At 38.2% G+C, this 17492-nt stretch overlaps 1 pseudogene; it reads right to left on the bottom strand.

The window, feature by feature from the left end:
• The window catches only part of LOC138423410 (RAB7A-interacting MON1-CCZ1 complex subunit 1-like), a 54279-nt pseudogene extending 37475 nt beyond the window's left edge, over nt 1–16804 (bottom strand).
• Nucleotides 16805–17492: the final 688 nt, after the last annotated feature.

The raw sequence follows: 17492 nt of genomic DNA, 5'->3' as shown, positions 1-17492 counted from the left end.
AAATGGGAATATCTTTCCTTTTCTCCTTTGCTTTTCGCTTCTCTTCTTTTTACAAATATTTGTAAGGCCTCCCCAAACAGCCATTTTGCTTTTTTGCATTTCTTTTTCTTGGGGATGGTCTTGATCCCTGTCTCCTGTACAATGTAACGAACCTCATTCCATAGATCATCAGGCACTCTGTCTATCACATCTAGTCACAGAACTGGACATGGCACAATAGACTGATTTCAAATAGGAAAAGGAGTACATCAAGGCTGTATATTGTCACCCTGCTTATTTAACTTATATGTGGAGTACATCATGAGAAATGCTGGGCTGGAGGAAGCAGAAGCTGGAATCAAGATTACTGGGGGAAATATCAATAACCTCAGATATGCAGATGACACCACCCTTATGGCAGAAAGTGAAGAAGAACTAAAGAGCCTCTTGATTAAAGTGAAACAGGAGAGTGAAAAAGTTGGCTTAAAGCTCAACATTCAGAAAACTAAGATCATGGCTTCAGTCCCATCACTTCATTGCAAATAGAAGGGAAAGAGTGGAAACAGTGGCTGACTTTATTTTTCTGGGCTCCAAAATCACTGTGGATGGTGAGTTCAGCCATGAAATTAAAAGACGCTTACTCCTTGGAAGGAAAGTTATAACCAACCTAGACAGTATACTAAAAAGCAGAGACAGTACTTTGCCAACAAAGGTCCATCTAGTTAAGGCTATAGTTTTTCCAGTAGTCATGTATGGATGTGAGAATTGGACTATAAAGAAAGCTGAGTGCCGAAGAATTGATGCTTTTGAACTGTGGTGTTGGAGAAGACTCTTGAGAGTCCCTGGACTACAAGAAGATCCAACCAGTCCATCCTAAAGGAGATCAGTCCTGGGTGTTCACTGGAGGGACTGATGTTGAAGCTGAAACTCCAATACTTTGGCTACCTGATGCAGAGAGGTGACTCACTTGAAAAGACCCTGATGCTGGGAAAGATTGAGGGTAGGAGGAGAAGGGGATGACAGAGGATGAGATGGTTGGATGGCATCACTGACACAATGGACATGGGTTTGGGTGGACTCCAGGAGTTGGTGATGGACAGGGAGGCCTGGCGTGCTGCAGTTCATGTGGTCGCAAAGAGTCGGACACGACTGAGCGACTGAACTGAACTTAATGGTCAGGGCCCAGGACTGAGATTATCTTGGCTTTACCTTCATAATGTGAAGTTAGATAGTGAAGAAGATAGTGAAGTTAGAAGTTTTTGGTACCTTCAACACATCAGAATTTGATTAGTACATAAGGCTATTTATTATGTAAGCAACAAAGAGTCTCTCCTGCAGTTCACATCTAACATTCATACACAACATTCATATGCACATCTTCCCACCTCCTTAAATACTGCAAAGTGCCATCTTTTGGGGCATCCAGGTCAAAATAAAAGATATCTGGGTAATGTTTAATCCTTCTCATCAGGTCTGACTATAACTCCTTGTGGTTTGATGATACATAAACTGAGTTATAAGTTACCTGCTCTTGATATATTTGGAGAGTGATCGAAGAATACAAGGAAAATTTTTAAAAACTACCATAAAAAGTGGAAAATAATGAGAAGTGCACAGCCCTCACTGGTCTCTAGCAATTGTGAAATCCTACTAGGAAGAGTATCAAGCAATACCTGCCTTGTGAATGAAGTTTTCTTCATCAACCTGTCAATTCCATATTCTGTGTATTAAGAATATCTGCTTTAAATATTGTTCTCAAAGGCTACAATTTAAGAGGACATGGGTATTATAGGGGCTAATTCGACTCTTAGCAACCTCATGAACTGCAGCCTACCAGGCTCCTCCATCTATGGGATTTTCCAGGCAAGAGCACTGGAGTGGATTGCCATTTCCTTCCCCTGGGGATCTTTCCGACCCAGGGATTGAACCTGGGTCTCCTGCATTGTAGACAGAAGCTTAACCGTCTGAGCCACCAGGGAAGTCCTGCAATTGAAGAGGACACTGGTATTATAGGGGCTAGGGGCTAATTCAGCTCTTAGCGACCCCATGAACTGCAGCCTACCAGCCTCCTCCATCTATGGGATTTTCCAGGCAAGAGTGCTGGAGTGGGGTCCCATTGCCTTCTCCGGATTAGAAGCCTGTCATCTGTCAGTGCCATTACAGAGACCCAGAATATATTCTGGATTTAAAAATCACTGGTTCTGTGGTCTCAACAGAGAAATTTGTATCAGACTAACACTCCCAATGAATGCAAGTCTAAAACATGCGTTTAAAAGAATAAGCTTTAGGATTACCAACAAAGGCGGGAGTACAGTGTTTATTTCATTCAGATATCTGCAAATTTCCTATGCTATGAAGAAAGGGCAAGTGTGTAGGTAGATAGGTGCTTGGGAGAGTTTCAGTGGGCTGTGGAGGCAAAGACTGGAGTTCAGAAACGCCAGCGGGCAGGGAATTGAGGGGTCATGATACTAGCAAGAGAATCATAGATGTGAGCCTGAAAGTCTCCATTAGCTTCTCCCTAAGTATTTGCCAACTCCTAAGCCTCTAATGCAGTGAACAAAATGCTAGAAAATACAAATAAGCAGAAAAGAGCCCTTGTAGACCAAAAATCTAACCAGGGATACTGACATTCTTATGGAGCTCATGCAGACTAATCTGCATGTAATCTCTGCTAGAAAGAAATCCAATTCTTTCACTGTGCAGAAGTAAACATCATTCAAGGCCTCTACAGTTTTCCCATACAGTATTAGGAATTCTATGAAAAAATATCAGATATGCCAGTAGAAATTAGTTTCAAGGAGTTCTACGAACTTTACATGAATCTGGAATTAGTCTGTGTTTTGAATCTTAATTTTCAGTTATTTGATTTTAAAATTACAGATTCATGTGAGGGTTATTAGATCTCTTGAATGTTCCTCTTTCATGTTTTACTAGTTTTATAAATGTCCTAACCAATATACTACTTTAGTCCTAATTTTATGCATGCTAAATGCTAGTCCTTTTTTGATCATATCTAATACATCACATAATCTTTCTACATTTCCATTTATTTTTTCTATTCTTTAATCTTCTTATTCAATAATACTATCTCCTTTTATATAACCTTATGAATTACTATTATTATTCCTACCTTGTGCACAATCTGAGAATCAAAGATTAACCAACCACTAACCAGCCTGATATCACAATACTGTGAATCATACCTGGGCAATGTGGATTAAGAATCCATTTCCCTTACATTTATTCTATACTGTCTCACACAAAATAAAGTGGATTGGATTCTCATTATATAGAACAGAAATAGGAGGGAAATCTTTCAAGGTGTTGACATTGATTATGTGTGGGTTTTGTGTATGTGTGTAAAATTATTGATGTTTTATCCTCACTTTTGTTTTCATTAAAGTTTTAAAAAAATTGTATAAGCACTATTTTTATATTTGAATATACTTTCAAGGAAAAAACTTGAAGATGAGGAGTGGTATAAAATTATTCTATCCTACTAGCAATAACTATAAACAAGTGTTTTCTAGTTACAATGACTGTAAATATAAATAGTTACTGTGGGGCCAAGCAAGTACTTCCTTTGTGGTTCATTCTAATAAATGCAAAAATAATTTTATATCCTACAAATTTGAGGTAAATATAAATTGGTTTTTGAAAGATTTGTAAGTATATACTGTAGCTATCTATTTTGCAGGAAATAGTTCTTTTTAAGCTTTATCAACCATTTCAAGACACTACATTGTCATAAATTTTACTGGAATTAGCAATTTTCTCACACCACTTTAATGCCTTTATCAAATAGTTCTAGTGCATAAACAATGTACTTCTGCCACACTGTTAGAACTGAATTAATATGAGTGTAGAATACTTCCTCCCAAATTCAATTTCAACAAGTCTGAACTGCGACATACATAGTATATCATTGTAATATATAACAGCAATAGTACTAAACATTTGGTAAGATAAACAATGCCTGGTGACTTAAACCACAGCTAAACTGAAAGTAGATAAAAAATAAACTTTTTTTAAAAAGCAAAATCTATCAGCTTGTATAGCAGAAAAAGAAATTGCCTGAGCATGAAATCACACAATGGTATGGACAGTAACTGTACCACAGGAGAGAAGTCATTGGAGATAAAAAGCTGTGCACAGATGGGTCACTTAAGCAGTTCCCGTGTCTGTGGCTGCACAGCTTTTCTACATGGTTTCTGCCATAACTCAAGTCACACTGATGAAATACACCTCTTCTACCTGAGCCTAAACTGTGCAGAAACTCATAAGTCATTCTGATAGTGACAGAAAAAGAAAAGCTTTTGCCCAAAGAACTCCTGATTAATAACCCTAGTAGCCACTGATTTTTAGATAAATTTTTCATAAATGTTACAAATACTAATTCAGCCCACCTGTAGATATGTTGCAATTTGTAATTTTCAATGCAACCAAAACCAAATCAAAATAATGAGTAATCCAGTAAGTTACAGTGTGAAGTATATAACTGGATAACTGGCGCAATATTTATTTATTTATTTTTAAGATAGTTTTTTCCAGTTTTCACAGATCTAATCAAGGGATTAGGGCTAGGGAAGTACACGTGCACCTGGACGCAGAACAAGGTTCACTTCTCACTTCTTTGGAAACACACCATTTCTTCCATTCCCTTCAGCATTTTTGAGTGATGTTTGAATGTAGTTTTGAGACTCCTTCCCAAACATCATACAAGAATACTGTATTTTAAAGAGATCAGATTATTCTATAGTATAATTAGAATTTTGCTATATTTTTTCCATGGGGATTATGAAGTGCTTTAACAAATGTGTCTCTTAAACATAAAAAGCAAGATTATGGACACAGAGCAAAATATACATTATTTCTTTAACTCATTAGTATATTCTACATATGTGACTTTATAAGCATCAAATGTTTGTATATATTTTGAATATGTGTGTGTATATTTTATTTTTATAGCTAGGCTACAGCTCAGGCTTTGGAGTTAGAGATCATAATCTCTGGGCTTATTTTATAGATGACTTCTTTTCCTCATTGAGTAATTCTATTCAAACATCTTTACACAATAGATATATATATAATTAGAAAAATATTTGAAATCATACTGCAACATAAGTCATTTTCCTAGCAAATATTAGATTTTTTAATTTAGATTTTATAAATATAGATTGGCATTACTGCTTATTTTATTATCCAATTTTATTGAGATATAATTGACATAACATTGTATAAGTTTAAGATGTACAGCCTGATGATTTGAGGCATGTATATATTGCAAAATTATTACCAAAACAGGATAGTTAACACATCCATAGCCTCACTTGATTACCATTTCTTGTTGTTATTGTTGTGGGAGAACATTTAAGATTTACTCTCTTTAGCAACTTTGAAGTATACACTATTGTGTTGTTAACTATGGTTTACATTTGAGCCCCAGAACTAACTCATTTTATAACTAGATGTTTGTACCCTTTGACCAAAGTCTTATTTTCCCCTATCCCCAGCCCCAGCCCCTGGCAATCACCATTAAAACTCTGTTTCTATAAGTTCATCTATTTTAGATTCCACACAAAGGTGAGTTTTTGTCTTTCTCTCTGATTTATCCCTTAGCATAATACCTTCACATTCCATTATTAATGTTTCAAGTTTGCTTTTTTTAAATGCCTGAATAATATTCGACCATATGTGTATGTGTGTGGCTATCACATTTTCATTATCGGTTTGCCTTTTGATGTAAACTTAGGTTGTTTCCATATTTTAGCTATTGTAAATGATACTATTAATACAATGGAAATGGCACTGCAAGTATCTCTTTGAGTTCTTGATTTCATTTCCTTCAGATATATACTCAGACATGAGATTGCTGCATTGTATGATAACTCTGCTTTAAATATTCAGAGGAATCGCCATACTGTTTTTTATATTGATTGTAACATTTTATATTCTCAATAACAGTGTAAAAGTTTTCCCTTTTTTTCCACATCCTCGCCAACACTTATCTCTTGTCTTTGTGATAATAGCCTTTCTAACAGGAATGTTGTGATATCTCATTGTGATTTTGATTTGCCATTTCCCTGATCATTAGTGACAATGATGTTGAACATCTTTCCATGTGTCTTTTGGCCATTTGTATGTTTTCTTTGGAAAAACATTCACATTCTTTGCCCATTTTTTAGCCAGATTTTTTTTGGCTATTGAGCTTTATGAGTTCCTTATGTAGCTATCCATTATCCGATGTATGATCTGAAAATATTTTCTCTCATTCTTTTTGCTGCCTTTTAATTTTGTTGATTATTTCTTTTGCTGTGTAGATGCTTCTTAGTTGGATATGGTTCTGCTTGTTTATTTTTACTTCTATTGCTTATGCTTTTGGTGTCATATCCAAAAATCATTGTCAAGACTAATGTCAAGGAGCTTTCTATGTCATCTTCTAGGACTTTTATGATTTCATGTCTTACATTTAAGTCCTTAGTAAATTTAGGGTTAATTTTTGAGCAACATAAGATGGGCATCCAATTTCACTTTTTTTCAAGTAAATATTCAAAACCACTTATTGAGTATCCTTGACTCCATTGTCAAAATTAGTTGACCTTCTATGTGGGTGTTTATTTCCAGGTTCTTGATTATTTTCCATTGGTCTATACGTCTCTTTTTATGCCAATACCATAATACTGTTTTGTTTACTCTAGCTTTGTGATATAGTTTGAAATCAAAAACTATGATTTGGCAAGATTTGTTCTTTCTCAAGATTGCTCTGGCTATTTGGGGTCTTTAGGGGTTTCATATGAGTTTTAGAAGATTCTTTTTACACATATCTGTGAAAAATAACATTGGAATTTTGAAAAAAAAATGGCATTGACTCTGTAGCACATACATATGCACTGTGACTGCAGGGGCTTGCCATCATTGTGTTCTCAGTAGTGGGTGTCAGTGATGAAAGTTGAGGCTAGCACTGAGTGAGTGTGCTGCTAAAGGAGCTGACTGTCAGCACAGGCAGCAGGGCAGACCATTGACAGAAGTCAGGGCAGATCTGGGCACTTGAAAAGCTGCAAGGGCCAAGGTTTCAGCCTGAACTCATGTGGCATCAGGGGCTAGCAATGGACATGTGTGTGGCAGTGAAGGCTGGAGATAAGAGTTGGGGCTCATGGTGTACACAGGCTAGCCATGGGCACATATGCAGTAGTAGAAGTGAGTGACAGGTGTTGAGGCTGGGAGTATCCAGGAGCTCGATGTGAGCATAGACTACACTGCAACCCTGTGACATGAGTTGAGGCCAGGTCCTGGCCTAAGAGTAGCTGTGGAGGCCTTGACCTTCCGTGTGCACTCCTTTGGCTATAGGGGCTCACATGGGCACACACATTGCCATGGAGATGGGTGACAGGAGCTGAGGGTGGCTATATGAAAGCATGCAGCTGCAGGAGCTATCTGGACATACACCTAGCTGTGTAGGCCAGTGACAGGAAACAGAGCCAGGTAAGGCCCATAGGCATATAGCTGCTTCTTAAACATGGATGAATCTCCTTCTCTATGTAAGGTCAAATTGGCTTGGAAAGTTGCTAAAATAATATTTTACAAAACTTTAATGAGGAAGAAAAATACAATATTCACAGCAGTCAGTTTTAACTGGAGGATGGCACCACAAAGAAATGATGCAATTTTACAGAAGTGAAAAAATGCATAACTAGAAGAAATAGGATTTTTAAGAATAAATAGTCCACATTGTCTAAATTTTACTCTGCCTCATGACGTTATATTACCTTTGGCTTTCCTTTTAGGACATAAGGCACTATGCTGAAATAGGCTGGATATCTAGAAAAGTTTGTTTTTTAACAGGTGAAGCCATCTGGTCATTAATTTGCCTTGAAATTTCTGTGAGATGCTGAGGGCAAAGCAGCAGATGTCATCAATGAACTGTGTAGAGACAATAATCAAATCATCTCCCTCTGCCTTAATGCATGAAACAAGAAAGAAAAGGGCATAAACACAGGGAAGAGGAATTTAAATGTCCTCAAAATTTTAATCCAAAAGCAAAAAAGATTATTCAATTAAGCTTCAGATATGCATTTATTTCTATAAGATGCACTAAAATTCAGAAATGTCTACTGAATGGGAACAAATGTATTATGTTGATTTCTGTTAGGATATAGAATCTTATATGTATTCACATCACAGTTATCCAAGTGTGGGCATTATTATTCATAATGTCATATATTAATGATGAGAAATAATGGAATATTTTCTTTTAAGGCAGTGGTTTTCAATTGAGGATGACTTTTCTGCCCAAGGGACAGAATGGATACATTTTTCGTTGTCACAACTGAGAAGATGTTACTGTTATCTAGTGGGTGGAGAACAGAGATACTAATAAATATCTGACAATGCACAGGACATCCCCTATAGTAAAGAATTTTCTGGCCCAAAATGTCAAAGATACCAAGATTGAGAAATTCTGTTTCAAAAAAAATATTGCATTTTCATTATTTTTAATTGAAGAGTCTTGAGAGTCCCTTGGACTGCAAGGAAATCAAACCAGTCCATTCTGAAGGAGATCAGTCCTGAGTGTTCATTGGAAGATTGATACTAAAGCTGAAACTCCAATACTTTGGCCACCTCATGTGAAGAGTTGACTCATTGGAAAAGACCCTGATGCTGGGAGGAATTGGGGGCAGGAGGAGAAGGGGACAACAGAGGATGAGATGGCTGGATGGCATCACCAACTCAATGGACATGAGTTTAAGTGAACTCCAGGAGTTGGTGATGGTCAGGGAGGCCTGGTGTGCTGTGATCCATGGGGTCGCAAAGAGTCAGACACAACTGAGGGACTGAACTGAATGTGGCTATTAAAAAATCCAGAATTTTTAAGTTATAAGAATTAGCAAATTTGATCATTTTAAAATGATTTTATAATCATTTTATAATCTTTTTGCAGAATTCCTTCTATACAAATCAGTAGGTTACAAAAATGGGGAAAGATCCTATACACAGTGATACTTTAGACACATGGCATTTTAATGCTTTCAGGCCTTTAAAATATTTTTCAAAAAATTCATATATGTGTGTACATATATACATAGACATGCACATATTTGTACATATACATGTATGTATGTATATATGATTTAGTGGTGAAGAGAAACCTTTGTACACAAACATGTATGCATATATATATTTATATATATATATATATGATTTATTGGTGAAGAGAAAACTTTCCTCTTAAAAATTAGACCCTCAGAGAGCCTAAAACAGGTAAGAGATTTTTTAGGTCTTATAAAACCCACTGATAGGAAGTCTGAGGCTGAAGTTCCAATGCTTTAGCCACTTGATATGAAGAGCTGACTCATTAGAAAAGACTCTAGTGCTGGGAAAGACCAAAGGCAAAAGGAGAAAGGGAGGCAGAGGATGAGATAGTAAGAGAGCATCACTGACTCAATGGACATGAATTTGAGCATACTCTGTGAGATAGTGGAGGACAGAGGAGCCTGGCATGCTGCAGCCCATGGGCTAGCAGAATTGAACGTGAATTAGCAACTAAATAACAGCAAATAATGCCCACAGCTACAGATATATAAATGCCCAAGAAATGAGGATAAGGCATCTGTACACCTTAGGGAGAGTTGAAGGTTAACCTTCAAAAGTTAACATGGAAAATTCTGGGGCAGGGGATTTAGACTATGGGTTAACAGATATCAATCTGTCAATAACCTATGTATATTGAATCATAAATATTCATTGAAAACTAAAATAATTCCAAAAACGTGTTTATCTTCTACATGATTATTAATTTCTGGATATTTGGAATCATAAGGCCTAAAGGATTGATTTGAGAGTCGGCTGGTTGCATGCTCCTGCTACTCGGGCTTCCTTGACTTTTACTATGCTTCTTTGATCGCTATCAGTCCTCTTTTGTGAAGAATCAGAGAACATCCTGAAGAATTAGTTATTATTTCCTTGCAAAATGACTTCCTTGTGACAGAGAAACTATATTTGAAAGTGTTGTGAGTATGTCAGCAGGGGCAATATATGTATTGACTGCAGTGTATCAGTCATCTGAAATGCTATTTTGAAATATTTTGCCAATCTATAAATTTTCAGAAGTTTTTCAAAAAAGGAAACATCACCCTTCTTAAAAGCCTGATTGCATTAATTATACAGATGCCAGTAAAACACCATATGAGCCATTTGTCTTTTATTATGCATAATGCTAAGACAGAAACATTCAGTGCTATTCACACTTGATTGATTAAAATAATTTTCAATTAAAACCATATTGTTTTAAAACAGTAAGAAGCTTTTGTGATATCAGTTTTAAAAATGTTGTTAAGAACATTTATCACAGGAGAGCAGTTTCTGAACACAGTCCAGATCAAACAAAAGCAAATACAAGAGTTTGCTTTTGGTTATTGGGGAATAAAAGCCAGCAGAATCGCCATATGGTAGTCTTTTATAGGTTCCTTTTATTACTTTGCACCTTTAAATGTTTTTCTGTGTTTTTGTCATTAAATGCCCTAAATATTTTTGAGAACCTTTTATATTTCCAAGGAGTGAGTTTGGTTGTGGAACCTGAAAATTACAGCAAGTTGTCATATTAGAAAAGAACAGAATTTGAGTTGAAATGTAGAATACTGTAATGGAAATGTTTCCAGTTTAAATGTATGTGCATTTTTGCCTGTGATTCAATAAATCACTCAAAAGTGCTAAGGCTTTGTGTAGCCTTAGCTATCACATAGGCTATAGTATTTCTTGAGCACTGGAAAATAACAGAGTGGTGGAAGGCAGAGTAATGTTTAAGCCCACAAATTAAAACACTTCTGGGGGTGAAAGGAAGTTTCCCTGTGCTCAAGCTTTCCCCAGAATAAGCAACCTTCTTTTTCCATCTGTGGGGACTGGGAGCCACTCATCCCATCTATCCTATCCAGCCCTTCTGTGTCTGTAGAGTTTACTGCATTGAAGGGATTCCAGCTCCTCTCAAAATACTCGTGTGTTATCCTGTACAGCAAAGAAATCAATGCATGTAACACGAGTGTAGATAACAGACACCTGAGAATGTGGATCAGGAAACATACTGAAAAACACCAGCGATAAGGAAGGTGAGTGCTCTGGTAAGGAAATCCGAGTAAGAGATGGACTGAGATGATCTGAAAGAGCTGTAAGGCAGCCGGATACTTGGAGAGAGGAAGGCAAGAAGACTCGCAGCTCATGCTGTGAGCTATAAATTAGCCTTAAGTGGACTTCAGGAGATGAAACTACATATTTTATTTCTAGATTGTATACGCTATTTCTCTGAATTCAATATTACAATAAGATTAAAACATAAGGAGCTCCAGAATTAATTCAAGTACATTTACATCTATTTAATTATTTAAATTCTAAAAAGCAAATAGGTCCTTGCATTCAAATTGCCATTTTAACCAGAAGTCTATTACTTCTATATTTTAAAGTAACATAGAAAGTCTGTATTTCCCAAATGTATTAGAAAAAATATTTGGGGCTCTAAATCATCTAAGTAGTTGCCTAATTATCTCAGTTTATTGCATATATAGCAATACCCTATTTTGTGCTGATAAATAAAGCACATGTTTCTTATTTACTGTTAAAATCCAAATAAATATAATGACATGATATTAAATTCCCAGGAAATATGGATGGTTGTGGTAAAAATGTTATTGATTTCATTTTTTTTTCCACTGAATTTAGACTGTAAGTTTTTCTTTGTTTCCTCTGTAGGCTTAACTATCAATCAGGAGGTTCCTATAAGCTAGGGTTGAGCTTCATGAAGAAGAGTTGTCCCAAAGAAATCTGTAACACGATGTGCAAAAATCATGATTTACAATATATTCCCAAAGACATCATACTTCTATACTGAATCAGAATATTAATATCCTCCTTTGAGCAACACCCAGAATTTCTAAAGGTGTGGTTTCAGTGTGCTCTTTTTGCAGTCCAAGAGCTGCTATTTACAAAATGCAAATAAGTGTTATTGACAAACAAAATTAGCAACTGGAAAGTGCTATGGACTGAACTGTGTTCCCACAAAATTCATATTTGGAAGCCCATTGTGGCTGTATATGGAGGTGGGGGGCATTTTTTGGTGGTAATTAGAAGGTCCCTTGGAGTGCAAGGAGATCCAACCAGTCCATTCTGAAGGAGATCAACCCTGGGATTTCTTTGGAAGGAATGATGCTAAAGCTGAAGCTCCAGTACTTTGGACACCTCATGCGAAGAGTTGACTCATTGGAAAAGACTCTGATGCTGAGAGGGGTTAGGGGCAGGAGGAGAAGGGGACGACAGAGGATGAGATGGCTGGATGGCATCACTGACTCGATGGACTTGAGTCTGAGTGAGCTCTGGGAGATGGTGATGGTCAGGGAGGCCTGCCGTGCTGTGATTCATGGGGTCGCAAAGAGTCGGACACGACTGAGCGACTGAACTGAACTGAACTGAAGGTTAAATGAGGTCATAAGAGTAGATCCCTGATTCAATAGGATTAATACTTTTATAAGAAGAAGACAGATCTCTCTCCACATGCTCACACTGAGAAAAAATATAATGTGAGAACACGGAAACTGGGTACATGCAAGGCAAGAAAAGAGCTCTCAACAGAAACCAAATTGGCTGGCACCTTGATCTTGGATTTTTCAGCCTCTAGAACTATAAGAAAATAAATATCTGTTGTTTAAGCTATCAGTATGTGGTATTTTGTTAAAGCAGCCTGAGCAGACAAAATACAAATTTTAGTATGAAGAAATGGGCGCTACTGCAACAAATATCTAAAAATGTTGAAACGGTTTTGAAACTAGGTGATGGGCAGAGGCTGGAAGAGTCCTGAGGTGAATGTCGGAAATGTGAATGTTAAAGGCAACTCTGGTGAGAGAAAAAAAGGACAGCTGGAGAGAAAGCTTTCATCTTCGTAGAGAACTCATGAATAATTATGACCATAATGTTGGCAGAAATGTGGATGTTAAGGGCCATTCTCTTGAAGTCTCCGACACAAATACAACATGTTATTAGAAACTAGAGGAAAGATGAACCTTGTTCTTAAGTGACAGGGGATTTGCATGAATTGTGCTGTAGTATTAATGTGGAATTCAGTCCTGAACATTCATTGGAAGCTGAAACTCCAATACTTTGGTCACCTGATGCGAAGAACTGACTCATTGGAAAAGACCCTGATGCTGGGAAAGATTGAAGGCAGGAGAAGGGGATGACAGAGGATGAGATGGTTGGATGGCATCACCAACTCGATGGACATGTGTTTGAGCAAGCTCCGGGAGTTGGTGATGGACAGGGAAGCCTGGCTTACTGCAGTCCATGAGGTTGCAAAGAGTTGGACATGACTGAGTGACTGAATTGAACTGATTAATATGGAAGGTAGAATTTGCAAGCAATGATATTGTGTAATTAGCTGAGGAGATTTCCAAGTGAAGGGTTGAAGGCACAGCTTGTTTCCTTCTAACTATTTACAGTAAAATATGAGAAAAGAGAAATGAATTAGAAAAAAAAAAAATCATTGGTCAAGAAACACAGCTTACAAATTTGGAAAATTCTCAGCCAATCCCCAGGTGGCGCTAGTGGTAAAGCAGCTGCCTGCCCTTGCAGGAAAAGAGACTTCTGGAGTTGATCCCTGGTTGGGAAAATCCCCTGGAGGAAGGCATGGCAACCCATTCTGATATTCCTGCCTAGAGAATCCCACGGACAGAGGAGCCTGGAAGACTGCAGTCCATAGAGTTGCAGAGAGTCGGACATAACAACTTAGCACGCATGCACCCTGAAGTGAGAACGCTTCTTCTGAAGGGAATACTAAGGGTGTAGCTATATTATCACTTGACAAAGAGATAGTAGATGTGACTGAGGGATCGAATCAGCTATCTCAGCAGAAGTCAGGAATAAAGATGGAATTACACCAGAATATGAACTGATATTTTGGACAAAATGGCAGGGAGGTGGGGCGGTTGTAAATGAAAGAAGACTGTTCAACTTCTTAAGATACTACAGGAATAGACCATAAAGCAATTCAGGGGGCAGATATGCACTATTATTCTTTAAAAATGGAAACATGAACTCTGAAGGTAACTCAGAGACCATCTGAGCTGCTTCATTGGTTTTAAAGTGTGGGGCCATTTCCTTTGTTTCAATAGGTCAGAAGATCTCTGGCTGGATGTCAGGGTCATCCTATGGAGCCCCAGGAATGGAGACCCACTTGGCAAAGCTTGCGGGGGCACAGTTCCCACACAGTGGAGCCATGGAGCTGGGACTGCCATTCCATTAGGTCTAGAAGGTGAAACCACCACCCCAGTAGGTCTGGAAGATGGGACATAGAGCCAAACAGGATTATTCTGGAATCTTAAAATCTTGTGTTATTTATCTTGCTTGATTTTGGACACTAGCACCCTTTTTTTTCTTTCTGATTTCTCCCGTTTGGAATGGGAACATCCATCCTATGCCTTTCCCATCATTGTATCTTGGAAGCACATAGATTGTCTTGTTTCACAGGTTCACAACTAGAGAAGAATTTTTCCTTCAGATGAATCATATCTTGAGTCTCATATCTGATTTAGATATTTTCATGAAACTTTGAACCTAAGATATGAAACTGGGATGAGTCAAGAGTTTGGGGCTGTGGGGATGAAATGAATCTGTTTTGCATGTGATAAGGACATGTACTAGGGCAAGGGGCAAAATGCCATGGCTTATATTGTGTTCCACCAAAATTCATACACTGAAGCCCTACATTCCAATGTGACTGTATTTGGAGATAGGGCTTTTAGGGGACAATTAAGGTACATGAGATCATAAGGGTGAAATTGTGATCGAATAGGATTCAGTTCAGTTCAGTCATTCAGTCATGTGCGACTCTTTACGACCACATGGACTGCAGCAAGCCAGGCTTCCCTGTCCATCACCTACCCCGGAGTTTGCTCAAACTCATGTCCATCAAGTTGGTGATGCTATCCAACCATCTAATCTTCTGTTGTCCCCTTCTCCTCCTGCCTTCAATCTTTCCCAGCATCAGGGTCCTTTCCAATGAGTCATTTCTTCACGTCAGGTTACCAAAGTATTGGAACTTCAGCTTCAGCATCAGTCCTTCCAATGAGTACTCAGGATTGATTTCCTTTAGGATTGACTGATTGGATCTCCTTGCAGTCCAAGGGACTCTCAAGAGTCTTCTCCAACATTACAGTTCAAAAGCATCAATTTTTTGGCACTCAGCTTTCTTTATAGTCTAACTCTCGCATCCATACATGACTACTGGAAAAATCATAGCTTTGATTAGACAGATATTTGTCAGCAAAGTAAGGTCTCTGCTTTTTAATATGATTTCTAGGTTGATGATAGCTTTACTTCCAAGGAGCCAAGCGTCTTTTAATTTCATGGCTGCAGTCACCATCTGCAGTGATTTTGGAGTCCGAGATAGAAAGTCTGTCACTGTTTCCATTGTTTCACCATCTATTTTCCATGAAGTGATGGGACCGGATGCCATCATCTTCATTTTTTGAATGTTGAATTTTAAGCCAACTTTTCACTCTCCTCTTTCACTTTCATCAAGAGGCTCCTTAGTTCTTCTTCACTTTCTGCCTTAAGGATGGCATCATCTGCATATCTGAGGTTATGGATATTTTCCCAGCAGTCTTGATTCCATCTTGTGCTTGATCCAGCTTGGCATTTCCCATGATGTGCTCTGCTGCTGCTGCTGCTAAGTTGCTTCAGTCGTGTCCGACTCTATGCGACTCCATAGACAGCAGCCCACCAGGCTCCCCTGTCTCTGGGATTCTCCAGGCAAGAACACTGGAGTGGGTTACCATTTCCTTCTCCAATGCATGAAAGTGAAAAGTGAAAGTAAAGTCGCTCAGTCGTGTCCGACTTTTAGCAACCTCATGGACTGCAGCCTACCAGGCTCCTCCGTCCATGGGATTTTCCAGGCAAGAGTATTGGAATGGGTTGCCATTGCCTTCTCCGGCAATCTTGATTCCAGCTTGTGTTTCTTCCAATCCAGCGTTTCTCATGATGTGCTGCGCATATAAGTTAAATAAGCAGGGTGACAATATACAGCCTTGACATACTCCTTTCCCAATTTGGAACCAGTCTGTTGTTCCATGTCCAGTTCTAACTGTTGCTTCTTGACCTGCATGCAGATTTCTCAGAAGACATCTAAGGTGGTCTAATATTCCCATTTCTTTAGGAATATTCCACAGTTTGTTGCAATACACACAGTCAAAGGCTGTGACGTAGCCAATAAAGCAGAAGTAGATGTTTTTCTGAAACTCTCTTGCTTTTTCAATGATCCAACGGATGTTGGCAATTTGATCTCTGGGTCCTCTGCCTTTTCTCAATCCAGCTTGTACATCTTGAAGTTCTTGGTTCATGTACTCTTGACACCTGGGTTGGCGAATTTTGAGCATTACTTTACTAGCATGTGAGATGAGTCCAATTGTGTGGTAGTTTGAGCATTCTTTGGCATTGCCTTTCTTTCGGATTGGAATGAAAACTGACCTTTTCCAGTCCTGTGGCCTCTGCTGAGTTTTCCAAATTTGCTGGCATATTGAGTGTAGCACTTTCACAGCATCATCTTTAGGATTTGAAATAGCTCAACTGGAATTCCATCACTTCCACTAGCTTTGTTCGTAGTCATGCTTCCTTCAGTCCACTTGACTTTGCATCCAAGGATGTCTGGCTCTAGGTGAGTGACTACACCATTATAATTACCTGGATCATGAAGATCTTTTCTGTACAGTTCTTCTGTGTGTTCTTGCCACCTCTTCTTAATATCTTCTGCTTCTGTCAAGTCCACACTGTTTCTGTCCTTTATTGTGCCCATCTTTAGGTTAGAAACCTCAAAGAAGAATAAAAGACACCAGAGGCTCCTCCCTCTATGACCTGCGAACTCAGCAAGAGGGCTGCAGTCTGTAGCAATCAGGTTAGCTGTCACCTTGAACTTGGACTACCCAATCTCCAGAACTGTGAGACAATAAACTTCTGTTGTCAAAGTCACCCAGCCTATGGTATTTCGTTATGGTAGTCGAAGGGGACTATTAGAGAAATGCACAAAAGAACCACTGTCATTTTCAAGACTGATAATTGCAGGGATTTATATACATGTATATGTACTGCTATCTGCTAAAATGGTACAGATTAGGAATTAGAAGATCTGGTGAGAAAGAGAAAAGGATATTTTTCAGGAAATGTCAAGTTTAAGGTAACTCTTAGTCAACTTGAGGAAAAACCAAGGAAGGCAATAATTGAGTATATGTTTTGAGGCTTCTAGAACGAATTCATGAAAGAACATGAGTATATCAGAGCTCTGCTACAGAGAAGGGGAGCTATATGCACACTTAATACCAAGAAACCAAATGATCATAAATAATCAGAACATGGTAGTAGAAAAGAGGCCAAAGTAGTGGGAATTTCAATATTTAGGGATCAAGCCAGTAGTGAACAGAGTCCTACTCAGAGAGGATGCTGAATAGGAGAAAACAGCAGAGAGAAAAGTGTCATAGAAATCAAAA

The sequence above is a fragment of the Ovis canadensis genome, chromosome 18 (genome assembly GCF_042477335.2).
Source record: "Ovis canadensis isolate MfBH-ARS-UI-01 breed Bighorn chromosome 18, ARS-UI_OviCan_v2, whole genome shotgun sequence".
Classification (NCBI taxonomy): Eukaryota; Metazoa; Chordata; class Mammalia; order Artiodactyla; family Bovidae; genus Ovis; species Ovis canadensis.
The sequence above is the reverse complement of the archived record's forward strand: the minus strand, read 5'-3'. Positions and strand labels throughout refer to the sequence as shown.